This window comes from Sus scrofa, chromosome 17 (genome assembly GCF_000003025.6).
Source record: "Sus scrofa isolate TJ Tabasco breed Duroc chromosome 17, Sscrofa11.1, whole genome shotgun sequence".
Taxonomy (NCBI): Eukaryota; Metazoa; Chordata; class Mammalia; order Artiodactyla; family Suidae; genus Sus; species Sus scrofa.
In genome coordinates this window covers 37,813,674-37,832,228 of record NC_010459.5, presented here as the reverse complement: position 1 = coordinate 37,832,228, position 18,555 = coordinate 37,813,674, and the positions used below count along the sequence as shown (strand labels likewise).

Sequence of the window (18,555 nt, the reverse complement as noted above, 5' to 3'; positions counted from 1 at the left end):
GAGGGTAGTTGAAGAACATGGGGCAGAGGTTTCTTTCTGGAGTGGTGAAAATGTTCTAAAATTGACTGGTGATGGCGGCACAACTCTGAGAACGTACTAACAATCACTGACCTCTAAATGGATAAAGTGTATGTACATGAAATATCTCTCAACAAAAGCTAATAAAATCTAAAACAAAAAATTCAATAGCAACTGCCCAAGCACGTTTAATGGATAAAAAACAAACCCAAATCCTATAATATACCCAAGAATATCCTGAAACATATTCAAACATTTTGTTCATTTATTCAGCAAATTATTAATTTAGCACCTGATATGTAACAGCCAATAAAGACTTAAGTTTTTGGTTTTTTCTAAATCTTATGTGGGGGAAAAGTAAAGCAATAGATTTTTTTAAGACATACCAGTAATCTGAAGTTGTGATTTCATGGTCAGGCTACCCATTGAACCAAGCTGTGATCGACTGTCAGTCATACCACCACCAAAACAGCAAACCTGAACAGGACAAAAAAGACACTGTAAGCAACAAAAATCCCCCCTTAAAAAATACGTAGAGTTCCCATAGTGGCTCAACAGAAACAAATCTGACTAGTATCCATGAGGGTGCAGATTTGATCCCTAGCCTCACTCAATGGGTTAAGGATCCAGCGTTGCTGTGAGCTGTGATGTAGGTCACAGACACGGCTCGGATCTGGCATTGCTGTGGCTGTGGTGTAGGCCAGTAGCTACAGCTCCAATTCAACCCCTAGCCTGGGAACCTCTCCATATGCTGTGGGTGTGGCCCTAAAAAGACAAAAAATAAAAATAAATTTTAAAAAAATGTAAATAGTGCTAATCAGGCTATTTCCATGTCCCACTGAAGGCCATATCATAACCAGTGGCCTTCTCATTGCTAAGTACCATTTTCAATTCTAGCATTCAACCTACATTAACTTACTAGCAAAATCGGACATAGTTGATCATTCCTTCTATGAGTTACTTTCTTGCCTTGAGTTCCCAATACACATTCTCTAGGTTTATGACCTACCTCTTGACTGATCTTTCTTAGACTCCTTTGACGATTCTTTCTCTTTTCTCTACTCTCTTATATTGAGTGTCCTAGGACTTTGTTCTTGGTTCCCTCTTCTCTCATCTTTCCATACTCATTTCCTCAAGGATATCATCCAGTGTTAGAGCTTTAAACATCATCTATATACTAACGGTTCCAATTTTATACATTCTATCCCAGATTTCACTGCTGAACTCTAAACAACTTCATTTAGGTATCTAAGACATTCCAGGAGTTCCCATCATGGCAAAGGGGAAATGAATCCGATTAGGTTGCAGGTTCGATCCCTGGCCTCAATCAGGGGGTTAAGGATCCGGCATTGCCATAAGCTGTGGTGTAGGTCGCAAATGAGGCTCGGATTCGGCATTGCCATGGCTCTGGCGTAGGCCAGAAACAACAGCTCCGATTAGACCCCTAGCCTGGGAACTTCCATATGCTGCAGGTGCAGCCCTAATAAGAAAAAAAGAAAAGAAAAATGGAAAATGCAAATCAAAACCATAATGATCCACAGAAAACCATAATGTGAAAAGATACATGCACCTCTATGTTCACTGCAGCATTATCTATAATAGCCAAGATATAGACGTGACATAGCTGTCCACAGACAGAGAGGAAAGGATAAAGATGTGGTACATATATACAATGGAATATTACTCAGCCATAAAAAAAAACTGGCGTTCCCGTCGTGGCGCAGTGGTTAACGCATCCGACAAGGAACCATGAGGTTGTGGGTTCGGTCCCTGCCCTTGCTCAGTGGGTTAACGATCCGGCGTTGCCGTGAGCTGTGGTGTAGGTTGCAGACGCAGCTCGGATCCCGCGTTGCTGTGGCTGTGGCGTAGGCTTGGCAGCTACAGCTCCGATTAGACCCCTAGCCTGGGAACCTCCATATGCCGCGGGAGTGGCCCAAGAAATAGCAAAAAGACAAAAAAAAAATAAAATAAAATAAAATAATGCCACTTGCAACAACATGGACTTACCTACAGATTGTCATACTAAGTGAAGTAAGTCAGATAAGAGAAAAACAAATATCATATATCATTTAAAGGTTCAAATAAACTTATTTACAGAAGAGAAACATATTAACAGATCTTGAAGTCAAACCTGAAGTCAAACTTACGGTAGCCAAGGGGAAATGTGAGGGGAAGGAATAAATTGGTAGTTTGGGATTGACATATACACGCTACTATATATGGAACAGACAGATTACTAACAAAGGTCTACTGTATAGCACAGAGAACTCTACGCAACATTCTGTAACATAGAAGGGAAAAGAATCTAAAAAAGAGTGGATATGACTATATCCAAGGCTGATGCACTCTGCACACACCTAAAACTAACAAAATGCTGTAAACCAACTATACTCCAATAAAATTTATTATTATTATTTTTGTCTTTTTCTAGGGCCGCACCCATGACATACGGAGGTTCCCAGGCTAAGGGTCTAAGCAGAGCTGTAGCCACCGGCCTACACCACAACAGCTCCTGGGAGGAGCTCCCATCATAGTTCAGTGGTTAACGAATCCAACTTGGAACCATGAGGTTTCAGGTTCAATCTCTGGCGTTGCTCAGTGGGAAAAGGATCTGGTGTTGCCGTGAGCTATGGTGTAGTGTTGGATCTGGTGATGACATGACTATGGGTGGAGGCCAGAATCTGCAGCTCTGACTGGACCCCTAGCCTGGGAACTTCCATGTGCCTCAGGTATGGCTCTAAAAAGCAAAAAATATTAATAAGACTAATTCTTAACACTTTTACTTATTTGAGTAATGTTTGGTATCACACTAGAAAAATGTAACAAAATGTCAAATGTAAAAAAGAAGGTGCTTAAAACATTGCCAGCAATAAAAATGCACCTTAACACCTTCCTGAAAGGCAGTTTAAAGAAAAATGTGGAAGGAGTTCCAGTTGTGGCTCAGCAGGTTATGAACCTGACTAGTATACATGAGGATGTGAGTTTGATTCCTGACCTCGCTCAATGGGTTAAGTATGCACTGTTGCCATGAGCTATGGTGTAGGTTGCAGATTCAGCTCAGATCCCTAGTTGCTGTGGTGCAGGCCAGCAGCTGCAGCTCTGATTTGACCCCTAGCCTGGGAACTTCCATACGCCGTGGGTGCAGCCCTAAAAAAGCAAAAAAAAAAAATTAATAATAATAATGAAAAATAAAGCCTCCATTGCAACAAAAAGAAAAAAAAAGTGGACATAGACACTTTTCACAAGATTATTTCAGTAACATCTTGTCCCATAAACAACAGGGCAAACTACATTTCTAGCCTTATTTATTTATTTATGTATTTATTTTTGCTTTTTAGGGATGCACCCACAGCACATGGAGGTTCCCAGGCGAGGGGGTGAATCTGAGCTACAGCAGCCGGCCACAGCCACAGCTACGCCAGATCTGAGCCAAGTCTGCAACCTACACCACAGGTTACGGCAACACCAGATTCTTAACCCACTGAGCAAGGCCAGGGATCGAACCTGAAACCTCTTGGTTCCTAGTCGTATTTGTTTCTGCTACATCACTACAGGAATTCCACTCCTACATTTCCAGGCTTATTTTAAAATATGTATCCTTCATTCCTGTCATGGCTCAGTGGTAATGAACCCAACTAGTATCCATGAGGATTCGGGTTTGATCCCTGGCCTCACTCATAGGTTAAGTATCCAGTGTTGCCATGAGCTGAGGTGTAGGTAGCAGATGGGGATAGGTCCCTGCATTGCTGTGGCTGTGGTACAGGCCAGCATCTGTAGCTCTGATTCAACCCCTAGCTTAGAAACTTCCACATGCCGCAAGTGTGGCCCTAAAAAAAAAAAAAAAGTTAATTCCTGTTCACTAAGGCCAATGTAACACAGACTAAGGAGCAATGTTTAGATCCCATTCTCCACTAATGATAGCAAATGGGCTGACCTTGGTGTAAGGGTTGATACAGGTATTGTCAGAGGGGTAAGAGTTTTCCGAGTTGGGGTAGAAGGTAACTACTCTTTTCCATAACTTAATTTTTCAACAAAAGGGGAGGAAATGAACTCAAACACGCTTATGACAGAGAAAAGGTACTTTCTCATTTACTGTGAAGTTACCTTAACAGGGAGGTAAGATATGGACCAGCCCCTATCCCCCACAACAATGACATCTTGGCTCTAAACATCATGTAATAATCTCACATTAAAGTTCTTTCCCATTTTCCGGCCAAATGAGAATCCAGCCTGGATTCTTAAGCATATGCACAAAGAGGCAATTATCTTAAAAAGAAAAACAGGAAGGTAAAAATTTCAAGGTTCAATAGTATATAAGAGTTAAGGAAACTGGCATCAGAATTTAACTTTTAGCATTCATCTGCTGGTTTGAACTCTGTACCCAGTATTCCAGGAGGAAATTTTCTCCCTGTTCTCACAAAAGGCTTTTTGACTTAATATTAACTATTACAAATTGTGTCCCGGTTTTGATTGACTATTTAGTGCTAGAGTTTAAAGAATTTGACATGACACAATAAATATAGCTACTGTTATACCACTATAAATACTGCTCTCGGAGTTGCCATGGTGGCTCTGCAGTTAATGAACCTGACTAGTACCCATGAGGACGCAGGTTCAATCCATGGCCTCACTTAGTGAGTTAACGATCCTGCCTTACCATGAGCTGTGGTGTAGGTCGAAGATACAGCTCAGATCTGGCATTGCTGCAGCTGTGGCATAGGCCAGCAGTTGTACCTCTGATTGGACCTCTAGCCTGGGAACCCCCATATGCTGCTGGTGCAGCCCTGAAAAGCAGAAAAAAATATATATTTTTTTCTCTTTTGCAAACAATGCTTGGGTGAAATTATAAAAACTAATTTTTTTTTTTTTTTTTGTCTTTTTGCTATTTCTTGGGCCACTCCCGCGGCATATGGAGGTTCCCAGGCTAGGGGTCCAATCGGAGCTGTAGTCTCCGGCCTACACCAGAGCCACAGCAACGCGGGATCCGAGCCGTGTCTGCAACCTACACCACAGCTCACGGCAACGCCGGATCGTTAACCCACCGAGCAAGAGCAGGGACCGAACGTGCAACCTCATGGTTCCTAGTTGGATTCGTTAACCACTGGCCACGATGGGAACTCCCAAAACAAGACTTTTTTTTTTTTTTTTTTTTTTTGTCTTTTTGGCCTTTTCTAGGGCCCCTCCTGCGGCACATGGAGGTTCCCAGCCTAGGGGTCTAATCAGAGCTGTAGCCACTGGCCTATGGCAGAGCCACAGCAACACAGGATCTGAGCTGCATCTGCAACCTACACCACAGCTCATGGCAACGCCGGATCCTTAACCCACTGAGCAAGGCCAGGGATCGAACCTGCAACCTCATGGTTCCTAATCAGATTCGTTAACCATTGAGCCACGACAGGAACTCCAAAACTAATTAAATATAAAGTTGAATTTCCTAGCTCCCCCCCAAAAAACTCGTTTTGTGACCATCTCTTCAAAATCCACTAATTCTCCTCAAAATATAAGACCCTGGATAGTCACCACCCCCATCCTTCCAGCAAACCTTTCTCAGATTATTATTATTTTTTTTTTTGTCTTTTTTTTGTCTTTTGTTGTTGTTGTTGTTGCTATTTCTTCGGGCCGCTCCCGCGGCATATGGAGGTTCCCAGGCTAGGGGTCAAATCGGAGCTGTAGCCACCGGCCTATGCCAGAGCCACAGCAACGTGGGATCCCAGCCGCGTCTGCAACCTACACCACAGCTCACGGCAACGCCGGATCATTAACCCCACTGAGCAAGGGCAGGGACCGAACCCGCAACCTCATGGTTCCTAGTCGGATTCGTTAACCACTGCGCCACGATGGGAACTCCTCAGATTATTTTTATACATTATTTAAGAACTGTCAAGTAATGAGTAATGACTATGGAGACCTTATAAACAAATTCATGCATTTTACATTAAAAGAACTTTTCAAAAAGTATTGTTTTAAAGATTGCATTAAAAAACCAGAAAAAAATGAGAGAATCATTTACTTCCAAGAGCCCAAAATAGGAAGCAAACAGGATTATGAAAGCAGAGCCAATTCTACCTTCATTTTGGGTCTGCAGATCTTTACCTTAGTATTCTGCTCTAAGACTGCCTCCTCTACTTTGACATAGCCCAAAAAGGAACTAAACAGGGAGTTCACTGGTGGCTTAGTGGTTGGGGACTCAGAGTTGTTGCTGCTATGGCTCAGGTTTGATCCATAAAGGAGGCAAAAACAAAAAACAAACAAAAAAGCAAGGGAAAAAGTGAAAAAAAAAATACTTATGTCATTGTTGTGCATGAACTTATTCAGTTTGGTCCTTTTCAAAATTATTAAAATAGAGTCTATGAGCACTCCCAAATCCCTCTTAAACAAAAAAGAGCCCTAACAAATAACATAGTCTCAAAGTAAGAAATTCCAAATCATCCCAAAAACTCGAATAAGTGAATCACTGAAATGATTAAAACAGATTTTCTTCCCTTCAGAATTGCAAAAGTAAAAACCTTTGTCTGGATATCTCAGGATGACAGATATTTTCTGTAGGCAAACAGTAACAGCAAGTCCTCTAAAAGGAGGCAAATATCTTTTTAGTAAGATTCCGTAACTTCCTTCTCCAAAAGAAAATTTAGATGACACAAGGACTTCTTTGCCTAAAAGCTTAATCCTTTATAAATGTTTACCCCACAAAGTAAATTGTTAAAAGAGATTAGAGAATTCTAAAACCAGAGAAAAAGATCCTGCCCCAACCATCCTTCAACCTTTCCAGAAAGCACTATTTTTAACATTTTATCAAACATTTACTGAGGGACTATATATTAGAGAATGGTTGTAACTGCTTTATCAAGAATAGAGAAAAGGAAGAATAGCAAGAAACCAAGAAGATGTAGGCAGCAGCCTACAAAACAATCAAGACACCAATAAAACCAAATAATCCAATTTAAAAATGAGCAAAGGGAGTTCCGGTTGTGGCTCAGTGGTTAACAAATCCGACTAGGAACCATGAGGACGTGGGTTCCATCCCTGGCCTTGCTCAGTGGGTTAAGGATCCGATATTGCCATAAGCTATGGTGTAGGTGGCAGACACGGCTTGGATCCCGTGTTGCTGTGGCTCTGGTGCAGGCTGGTGGCTACAGCTCCAATTAGACCCCTAGCCTGGGAACCTCCATATGCCACAGGAGCGGCCCTGGAAAAGGCAAAAAGACAGAAGAAGAAAAAAAAAAAAAAAAAAGAGCAAAGGACTTGAAGAAACATTTCTCCAAAGAAGCTATACAAACAGCACATGAGAAGACATTCAATACCACTGATCACTAGAAAAGAAATGCAAATCAAAACCACAATGAGATACCACTTCTCCCATTAGCATGACTTTTTTTTTGTTTTTTTTGCTTTTTAGGGCTGCACCCCACGGCATATGGAGGTTCTCAGGCTAGGGGTCTAATCGGAGCTGCAGTCACTGGCCTACACCACAGCCACAGCAATTCAGGATCCGAGCCATGTCTGCAACCTATACCACAGCTCACAGCAATGCCAGATCCTTAACCCACTGAGTGAGGCCAGGGATCGAACACGAAACCTCATCGTTCCTAGTTGGATTCCTTTCTACTGTGCCACAACAGGCACTCCAGGATGACCATTTTAAAAAAAAAAAAGTTCCCATGGAGTTCCCCTTGTGCCTCAGTGGTAACAAACCCAACTAGCATCCATGAGGATGCAGGTTCAATCCCTGGCCTTGCTCAGTGGGTTAAGGATTTGGCATTTGCTGTGAGCTGTGGTATACGACTCAGATGTGGCTTGGATCCTGCATTGCTGTGGCCGTGGTGTAGGTGGCAGCTGCAGCTCCAATTTGACCCCTAGCCTGGGAACTTCCATTATTTCCTACATGCAGCCCTAAAAAGCAAAAAAGTTCCCTAGGTTAAGTATCCAGCATTGTCACTGCTGTGACTCCAGATTGATCCAGGCCTGGGAACCTCAATGGGGCAAGGGCACAGCCCCCCCACCCCCCCAAAAGTTATAATTTTAAATCTTATTTGATATATATTTTACCACAGTAACAAACAAAAAATAATGAGGACAGACAAGTTAATCATTTTCTTTGTCCCTTAAAAGTGAAAACACCAATTTATATAGTAAAATCAACTAACAGTACAAAGTGAACGTATGTGTTACATCTCCATGCCCTCCTAAAACCCTAGCAAAAAATAAAGAAAAAAGTTTGAACCCCGAAAAGCAAAGGACAAAGGAGTGGATGACAGTAGATCAACATTCTGAACAAATGAAGACCAGGAGTAGCTAGGTTCTGCACATTTCAGTACATATAAAGTACAATTTTTTTGTTTTTTGTTTTGTTTGTCTTTTTTAGGGCCAAACGAGTGGCATATGGAGGTTCCCAGGCTGGGGGTCAAATCAGAGCTGCAGCTGCCAGCCTACACCACAGCCACAGCAAAGTGGGATCCTTAACCCACTGAGCAAGAAGAGGGATCGAACCTGCGTCCTCACAGATACTAGTCAGATGCGTTTCTGCTGCACCATGACCGAAACTCCCTAGAATACAATTTTTAATTATGACCTACAGTAACTTATCTTTCCTCCTAAAAATTCAAGTGAAAAAAAGATAATCTAGGATTTCCCTTTGACTACTAACTCTCCACAGCAGCAAATGCAGCTAAACCCTTTTCCATGTTCCTTTCTTTCAAGCAGACTTATTAAATGAACCACTTAAAGATCCCTTTTAATTTTCACAACAAATGAAGCCCCCAAACTAGGTTAGACCACACTTCAAAAGTTCAAAAAACAAAAACTAAATCCCTTCTCCATTAAATGAGATTTAGATTTAGCTAAATTTTACACTATCACTGCATCTCTATGATGGCGGCAACTCCATCCACTTTTCAGAAGCTCAGTTCAGTGTTTCTATTCATCAATAAGGGAAATGTGGCTATTTCTCAAATATTCTTAATTTTCAGGCTACATCTAACACACTATCCAGCTTACTCACTAAAAAAGACTCCTTACAATAACAACATTTTGCATTGTACCTAAGAATAAGGAATAACTTTCCTGTGTATGTCAAGAAAATTTCCATGAGAGTATAAATGAACAAAAGATCCACTAAATCATGAAAATTAAATCCTAAAAATCACTTTCTCAGGTTATACAGAACAAACACATTCCACCTTCCTACAACATTTACCAGCTTCTTTAAACATTCTAATCATAAATTACTATGCCAAGTTTTTGCAACAAAATTCCACATCTTTCTTTTGTCAGTATTTCCAATCCCTGGTAAATACAAAAATTCCACGTATAAATTCAAGTCTACACATATCTATCAGAGGTTAACTGAGATCATCAAAAATCCAAAACTAGAAATGTAATAAGCTATTGAACTACTTTGATTCTTCTCTGTTCTTCTTATGCAAGCTGGGAAATCATAAGGCTATGTATGTGATCCATTATTAAAGAGGATAACTGGGCTGACAGTAATAAAGATGTATAACATGAAAAAAAGATAACCTCTCTAGTATTATTCTCCATACCCTAATTTTTACAAAAGAATCAATACAGGAAAAGCCTTCAAAATTTGCCCTCTTTACTGCAGGATTCCACTGTCCCTCTCTTTCCATTCCCACTACCACCTCCCTAGCCTGGTCTCCCTGCCTCCAGAAGCTATCGACCCTACTGTAAACCTCAATAGTACCAAAAAAATCTTCACAAAATACCAATTTATCCTGTCAGTCAATAGGACTTAAGGTTATCCCAAAATAAGAAGGCTGGTGAGGGGAGCAGAATTTGCCATCCCAAATATGCCACTTTAGCATAAGGATTATTTTGAGCTAGAAACAATCAAAACCCAGCAGATTCAGGAAAAGCTCTTTACCTCTTCTCTCCCCATCTGCCTAAATTTACATTGGAAAGGAGGCCTGTACCAGGAAAAGAACTGTTTGTTATCAGACACATCTTTTTATCTAAGAACTTTAACCTGCTTTAACAGGGCAACCTTATTTTCCAAACATCTCCTCTCCTTTTTCAGTGAATGGCCTTTCTCCCTTTACATCACTAGACCCTTACTCCTTTCCTTAGCTCACTGTGTTAATATAAGCCTCCACTAGCAGGCTGCCCTTTAGGTCTCTCTCAAACATTTATGAGGCTCTGGTACCATACTTGGAAAATTTGTTTTTCTTCTATCAATCTGTCATATCAATTATTGGGCCAGCCAAAGAACCTAGAAGTGAGGAGAACTTTTTTCTGTCCCTGCAATGGTCTCTTTCCAAACTTTCTCTTACCAGGACTATACAAACCCTCTTTAGACAAATCTAAATTCCAACTCCTATTCACTGTACTGCCACCACCTCAGGTCCATTTGCGTCATTTCTCCCATTCTGAATCCCAGTCTTAAATAACTTTCTGACTCTTCTTTGCCTTTATAATTACTCTATATCCTTCATTCAACCCTAGACTACTTTAAGGTACTGCTTAAACTTGTAAAAATCTCTATGTGGATAAACTTTCTTCCCAGAGGAAACATGGGTTATACAAAAAGTCAAGATCAGTGTTTGCAGAGTGGCAACCCACAAGACAAAATTCTGCCTGGTGACTGTTTGGCCTACAGTGTTTTTATGAATTCATTCAGTTGCCAGCATTTAAAAATAAAAATTTCTCACAAAATCTGGAATTCCAGCTTCTCCTTAGAAGAAAGTTAAGATGTTCAGGCCACATTACATCTATAGCCACCCCACCCCCCATCAATAGTGAGCCAACATTGGAGTACCCATTGTGGCTCATGGGTTAAGATTCTGACTACACCAACTCAGTTCACTGTGGAGGCACAAGTTCAATACCCAGCTCTGCACAGTGGGTTAAAGGATCTGGCATTGGAGTTTCTGTCATGGCACAGCAGAAACGAATCTGACTAGGAACCATGAAGTTGCAGGTTCAATCCCTGGCCTTGATCAGTAGATTAAGGATCTGGCGCTGCTGTGAGCTGTGCAGTGTAGGTCGCAGACACAGCTCAGATACTGCGTTGCTGTGGCTGTAGCTCCGATTAGACCCCTAGCCTGGGAACCTCTATATGCCGTGGATTCGGCCCTAAAATGCAGAAAAAAAGGAAAAAAAAAAAAAAAAAAAAGATCCGGCATTGCCACAACTGTGGCATAGGTTATAGCTGCAGCTCAGATTTAATCCTGGGCCCAGGAACTTCAATATACATGAATACAGCCATTTAAAAATAGTGAGCCACGGAGTTCCCGTCGTGGCGCAGTGGTTAACGAATCCGACTAGGAACCATGAGGTTGCGGGTTCGGTCCCTGCCCTCGCTCAGTGGGTTAACGATCCGGCGGTGCCGTGAGCTGTGGTGTAGGTTGCAGACGCGGCTTGGATCCCGCGTTGCTGTGGCTCTGGCGTAGGCCGGTGGCTACAGCTCCGATTCAACCCCTAGCCTGGGAACCTCCATATGCCGCGGGAGCGGCCCAAGAAATAGCAACAACAACAACAAAAAGACAAAATAAATAAATAAATAAAAAATAAAAATAAAAATAGTGAGCCAACACTGAATTATACATTTTATCTTATTTTATTTTTTTGGCTACACACCTGACAGGCAGAAGTTCCTGGGTAGGGACTGAGCCCAAGCCACAGCAGTGGCAATGCCAAATCTTTAAACACTGGGCCACCAGGGAACTCCTGAATTATTTATTTAAAAATAAATTTGGGGGAGTTCCTATGGTGGTGCAGTGGTTGACGAATCGGACCAGGAACCATGAGGTTGTGGGTTTGATCCCTGGCCTTGCTCAGTGGGTTAAGGGTCCCGCGTTGCTTTGGCTCTGGCATAGGCCAGTGGCTCCAGCTCCGATTAAACCCCTAGCCTGGGAACCTCCATGTGCCGCAGGAGCAGCCCTAGAAAAGGCAAAAAGCCAAAAAAATAAATTAAATAAAATAAAATAAAAATAAAAATAAACTTGGGGGAGTGCCCATAGTGACCCAGCAGATACGAATCTGACTAGTGTCCGTGAGGACACAGGTTTGATCCCTGGCCTCACTCAGTGGGTTAAGGATTCGGCATTGCCGTGAACTATGCTGTAGGTTGCAGACATGGCTCATATCTGGTGTTGCTGTGGCACTGATTCGATCCCTAGCTTGGGAACTTTCAATATGTTGCAACTGCAGCTAAAAAATTAAAATAAAATATAAAGTGAACAAAAGCTAAAAAACAGCTGTTCCTCTGGATTCACATTAATTCCCTAATTCACTTAACTTCCAATCTGATCTACCATTACTTTTTTTTGTTGTTGTTTTAGGGCCACGCCTGCAGCATATGGAGGTTCCCAGCCTAAGGGTCCAATTGGAGCCTACGCCCACAGCCACAGCAACGTGGGGTCCAAGCCCTCAACCTACACCACAGCTCACCACAACAGCAGATCCTTAACCACTGAAGGAGGCCAGGGATCAAACCTGTGTCCTCACGAATACTAGTCAGGTTTGTTTACGCTGAGCCACAAGGGGAACTCCTACCATTAGTATTTAAAATGTTCAGGTAGTGGTGTAGGTCACAGAGGAGGCTTGGATCCTGCGTTGCTGTGGGTCTGGCACAGACGGGCAGCTACAGCTCCAATTGGACCCCTAGCCTAGGAACCTCCATGTGACGCAGGTATGGCCCTAAAAAGACAAAAAAAGTGAATAAATAAAATAAAATAAAATGTTCAGCTAGCCCTGTAGAGGAATCTGACTTTACAATACACACCACAGATAAATTTACTGAATGAGTTAATGAATTGAGGTGATAATTTAAGACAGACAAGGTTGGTGGTAACAATATGATAATGACAACAATAGCGAAAATAGTAATTAACATTTCCTGCTTACTCTCAGCCAACTACTGTTCAAGCAAAAGTACATTATCTCATTTAATCCACACAACAACTCTGGACATATGCTATTATTGTTCCCAATTCACAGATGAGAAAACTAAGGCACCAAGAAGTTTTACTGATTTGGCCAAGGTCATACTGCCAATATGTGGAAGAGCCAAAATTCAAAATTAGACAATGTTAGTCTAGTGCACAATGTTAACCCCTAAAATAGTATTCCTTTAGACTATCATCCTTTCCTCTGTGACCATTTCAGTTGACTCTCTAGGACAAAAAAAAACAAGACTAAATTTTATTTATTTATTTTTGCTCTTTAGGGGTGAACTCACGGCATATGGAGGTTCCCAGGCTAGGGGTTGAATCGGAGCCACAGCTGCTGGCCTATGCCACAGCCACAGCCACACCAGATTCAAGCCACATCTGTGACCTACACCACAGCTCAACTCACTGGATAAGGCCAGGGATCAAAACTGTGTCCTCATGGATGCAGGCTCATTTCCACTGAGCCATGACAGGAACTCCAAAAGACTAAATTTTACAGACTATTCTTTCTTCGCAAAAACGACTAAGAAACAAACCAGTAGTTCCCATTGTGGCTCAGTGGTTAATGAATCCGACTAGGAACCATGAGGTCGAGCATTCGATCCCTGGCCTTGCTCAGGGATCTGGCGTTGCCATGAGCTGTGGTGTAGGTTGCAGATGCATCTGGGATCCTGTGTTGCTATGGCTCTGGTGTAGGCTGGCAGCTACAGCTCCAATTCAACTCCTAGCCTGAGAACCTCCATATGCCGCGGGAGCGGCCCAAGAAATGGAAAAACAAACAAACAAACAAAAAAAACCAACAAACCAAAGTTTACCTAAATGCAGATAGCATTTCTGGATTACTTTCTTGTCTTAAAAGAAAAATTTCCCTGTAATTAACAGAGAAATGTTTAGGGAATCCAAAAAAATAATATACATAATATATATTTCTTGGACTATTTCTGCAGTAAGGCAAGTAAGTTCAAACACAGACGAATTCTTATTTTTTATTTATTTATTTTTTTTGTCTTTTTAAGGCCGCACCTGCGGCATATGGAGGTTCCCAGGCTAGGGATCTAATCGGAGCTGTTGCTACCAGCCTACACCAGAGCCACAGCAATGCCAGATCTGAGCCTCGTCTGCGACCTACACCACAGCTCACGGCAACACCAGATCCTTAACCCGCTGAGCAAGGACAGGAATCGAACCATCCTCGTGGTTCCTAGTAGGATTTGTTTCCTCTGAGCCACGACAAGAACTCCAATGAATTCTTGGTTTAAAATCACAGGTGTTCCGGAGTTCTCTTGTTGTGCAGTGGGTTAAAGATCCAGACTTGGGTCACTGCTGTGGCATGGGTATGCTCCCTGGCCTGGGAACTTTCACATGCCATGGACATAGCCAAAAAAATAATAATAATAAAATAAAATGGCTTCTCATTTATAAAGCACTGAATATTACGAAGTCCTATTATATTTTAAACCATTCCTATATTGTGATATCAACAAAACCCTGAAAAATTAGTACTTAGCAAATGAAGCACAAAGGACAAAGAATGAACTAGAAGGAACTTAAGAGAGCATGTGTTTATACTTTCAATAGAATAAGGGCCAGAAAGATTTAAGTGAATTGCTCAAGATCACAGAATTTAGGGAGTTCCTGTTGTGGCACAGGGGAAATGAATCCAACTAGCATCCATGAAGATTCAGGGTTGATCCCTGGCCACACTTGGTGGGTCAGAGATCTGGCGCTGCTGTGAGCTGTGGTGTAGGTCACAGATACGGCTCAGATCCTGGATTGCTCTGGCTGTGGCATAGGCCAGCAGCTGTAGCTCCGATTGGACCCCTAGCCTGAGAACTTCCATATCCTTCAGATGTGGTCCCCCCACCAAAAAAATCACAGAATTTAAGTAACAAGCAATACCAAGGCCATAACCCAGGCCTCCTGAATGTTGGCACAGTTTTCTTTCCAAAAAGAACTACTTTGTGCCCTCAGGATGAAGTGGATACTTTTAGAACTATTTTAAAGATATTTGGTATGGAAAATGATCTTTCTTAGCACATAACTTTTTGTCAAGTATTATCACCATTAAAGATAGGAAATGTGCCATGTTTCTTCAACTGCAGAAAACACTATCTTTTTTGTTTTACATGTTTGTTTGTTTTTCCATTTTCATGATTTTCCATTCATTATCCTCTAAGAATTACTCTCACCATCTCTTTTCCTCTTAACCACTTCCCTTTCCTAGGATCTCTCACAAAGCATCCCCACCAACTCCTTCCTTTCTCTTCATAATTACATAAAAGAACAGATTAAACACACATTTGATTATCACACTGGCCTGGTATACCATAATAAGCAAATCATAGCCTTGGTCTCTCATAAATATAAGGCAACTAGTTATCAAAAATATAAACTAGGAGGTCTCTTGCGGTGCAGCAGGCCGAGGAAATCTGATGTTGTCACTGCAACGGCTTGAGTGGCTGCTGTGGCATGGGTTCAATCTCTAGCCCAGGAACCTCCACATGCCTCCATATATGTGGCCAAAAAAAGTCCCTAAAACACAAAAAGTCACAAATCGAATCGATAAGAAACACTAATTTTTATAAAGGAGACAAGAAGCTAAGTATAGATGGGACACTTATATGAAGAGAGGTGGTAATAACAATAATAAAAATATTGGGAACAACCTTTTAATTCACAAGGTTAGGGTTAGCAAAACGAAAGGGACCCTCTCTTCTTATTCAGCTTTCTCATCTACCAATTCATGTGCTCTACTTCATTCACTCCCTATTCTCTCTCTCTTTTTTTTTTTTTTTGCTTTTTAGGGCCACACTGGCAGCATATATGGAGGTTCCCAGGATAGGGGTCAAATCAGAGCTACAGCTGCCAGTCCTCACCACAGCCACAGCAACATGGGATCTGAGCCATGTCTGCGACCTACACCACAGCTCATGGCAATGCCGGATCTTTAACCCATTGAGCAAGGCCCGGGATCGAACCCACAACCTCATGGTTCCTAGTCGGCTAAGTTTCCACCATGCTAAGATGGGAACTCCCTTGACTTTTTCTATACTCTACTTTTTTTTTCTTAACCAGTAGGCTTTTTTTTTTTTCTTTCTCCTGATCTTTTTTTTCATCTCTCTCCTAATTTTATTTTCCTCTTTTCCCACCCCCATGGCATATGAAAGTTCTTAAGGACCTAGAGCGGCTGCAGTTGTGGTGTAGGTCACAGATGCAGCTCGGATTCAATCCCTGGCCTGCACCAGGGATTGAGCCAGTGCCTCCACAGAGACAAGCTGGATCTTTATTCCCTGCACCACAGCGGGAACTCCTCTCCTGATCTTTTAAAGTGAATCGGTACTGTTCTCATGTCTTCCTTTTCAATATTGTTGCCAACTTTTCCCACTTTATAGATCTAGATAATACCTCAAATTATGAATTCATTTTTTTCTAAAAATTTAATGTATTGTTTTATTTGATCCTCACAACATGCCAGGGAGGCAAGTAGGAATCAACATTTTATAGATATATAAACTGAGTCCTGTCAAGATTAAATAATTTGCCAACAATCAGAATTTATCAGTAGCAAAATCGAATCAGAACACAGACCTTTCCTCTCCAAGTCCTCTTTTCTTTTTCCACTATATCATTCTGACTTCTTTTAAAGTCCTACACTTTTCAACCATATATGTGCACATGTCTGGACAAGTACATAGAGGTAAATGCTTATAAAAGAACACAAGAAAAGCACGTATATGTCTAAGGAAGCCAGACAAACAGAAAAGTCAGAGGACCCAAATTAAATTAAGAGTACAATGTGGGAGTTCCCATCATGGCGCAGTGGAAATGAATTTGACTGAGAACCATGGGGTTGCGGGTTCAATCCCTGGCCTTGCTCAGTGGGTTGGGGATCCAGCGTTGCTGTGAGCTGTGGTATAGGTTGCAGACACGGCTCAGATCCTGTGTTGCTGTGGCTGTGGTGAGGGCCAGCAGCTGTAGCTCTGATTTGACCCCTAGCCTGGGAACCTCCACGTGCTGTGAGTGCGGCCCTAGGAAGCACCGGAAAAAAAAAAAAAGAGAGTACAATGTGGCTCACAGGCTAAGCCTTGTAGAGAGGCAGCTTATGGTTTCAGATCCAAGTGGAAACCATCTCTTTCTCGAACCAATTCATGTAGCCAACATCAACAATGGTCTCTCCCCATACCTCCCCATACCCATTAATATGATCAGGGCTCACCCTCTGCATCATCACTGTCCCTAATCTCTCTCACAGGCATGCCACAATACCTGAAGTTTTCACCGTTTGAGTCACTTCTTGGGGTTAAGGCGCTGTCTCCAGAAGGCCACTGCTAAATGCATGTTACCTGAGAGAGGAAGGAGGGTCCATTAACACATTATCTCTGTAAATACATCAGATCAGTGATGACCTTGGGAACCTGAGGACACAATGTGCTTTAAAAAGTTTCACTGGGGAGTTCTCTTGTGGGAGCAATGGGTTAGAGATCTGGCACTGTCACTGCAGCAGTTCTGGGTCGCTGCTGTGGTGTGGGTTCTATCCCTGACCCAGGAACTTCCGCATGCTGCAGGTGCAGCCAAAAAATAAAATAAAATCAGAGTTCTTTAAGTGAAAAAAAAGTTTGCTAGGATAATTTTTTTTTTTTTTTTTTTTTTTTTTTTTTTGCTATTTCTTGGGCCGCTTCCACGGCATATGGAGGTTCCCAGGCTAGGAGTCGAGTCGGAGCTGTAGCCACCAGCCTACGCCAGAGCCACAGCAACGCGGGATCCAAGCCGCGTCTGCAACCTACACCACAGCTCACGGCAACGCCAGATCGTCAACCCACTGAGCAAGGGCAGGGACCGAACCCACAACCTCATGGGTCCTGGTCGGATTCGTTAACCATTGCGCCACAACGGGAACTCCCTAGGATAATTTTTGATGGAGCAGGCCCAATAAGAAGGTAAGTAAGGGAGAAAATGACTCACATAGTATGAGGTGATCCCTACCTGCATATGGCCAAATGGCAAAACAAGGATGGCCATATAAACACATAGTCTACCTACTGGGATCACAGTAAGGGCGGTCCCTGCCAACTTGGAAGCTCATAGGAATAAGAAAAGAAAAAGCACTCCAAGGATTTGAGTATAACCAGTTCTGAAAAGAAGCAAAGAGCTGAGCTGGCAGTAGTTCTCCAAGAACAGTACACTATATTAGACTGAAAAAGGACAGAGGCAAGGAACAGCTTCTGGTTGTGAGGCTAGTTTCCAACCCAACATTTTTAGCTGAGGGCTGACCTCTCAACCAGAGAATGCTGCAATTCTGTTCTGTAACCCCCCTTGCTAATTTATATTGATTCAAAGCCAGTATAATTTACAGCCACAAAAATCAACATGCCTTTACTGAGCGCTTATTATGAGCCCACAATTTGGATAGGTGCTATAAATAAGGGGGGAGAAAAAGCCTTTATATACTTTTGCCTTAACTCATATAAAGGAAACCAATCCCCAAAACCCAAATTGAGAGAAGGGTAAAGAACAAGAAAGGAAAAGGGGGGGAGGCTATTTCCTATAAATACTACTAACACAAATTTCTTAAGCCAGAATGAATACAGCAAAACTCACTGCTAGGTCAAAGTTCTGTGTTAAACTCTCT

At 42.1% G+C, this 18,555-nt stretch overlaps 1 long non-coding RNA gene across 4 annotated transcripts in view; it reads right to left on the bottom strand.

The window, feature by feature from the left end:
• ITCH overlaps positions 1–18,555 on the bottom strand; it is a 108,851-nt gene that overhangs the window by 86,735 nt on the left and 3,561 nt on the right. For 2 of the 4 annotated variants that reach the window (XR_002340136.1, XR_002340138.1), the window contains exons 2-3: positions 17,193–17,269; positions 405–495 (exon numbers count right to left, since the gene is read on the bottom strand). This is a non-coding gene — a long non-coding RNA (itchy E3 ubiquitin protein ligase). Of the gene's footprint in view, positions 1–404; positions 496–17,142; positions 17,270–18,555 lie in introns of all 4 variants that reach the window. The other 2 variants (XR_002340135.1, XR_002340137.1) reach the window with 2 other exon arrangements.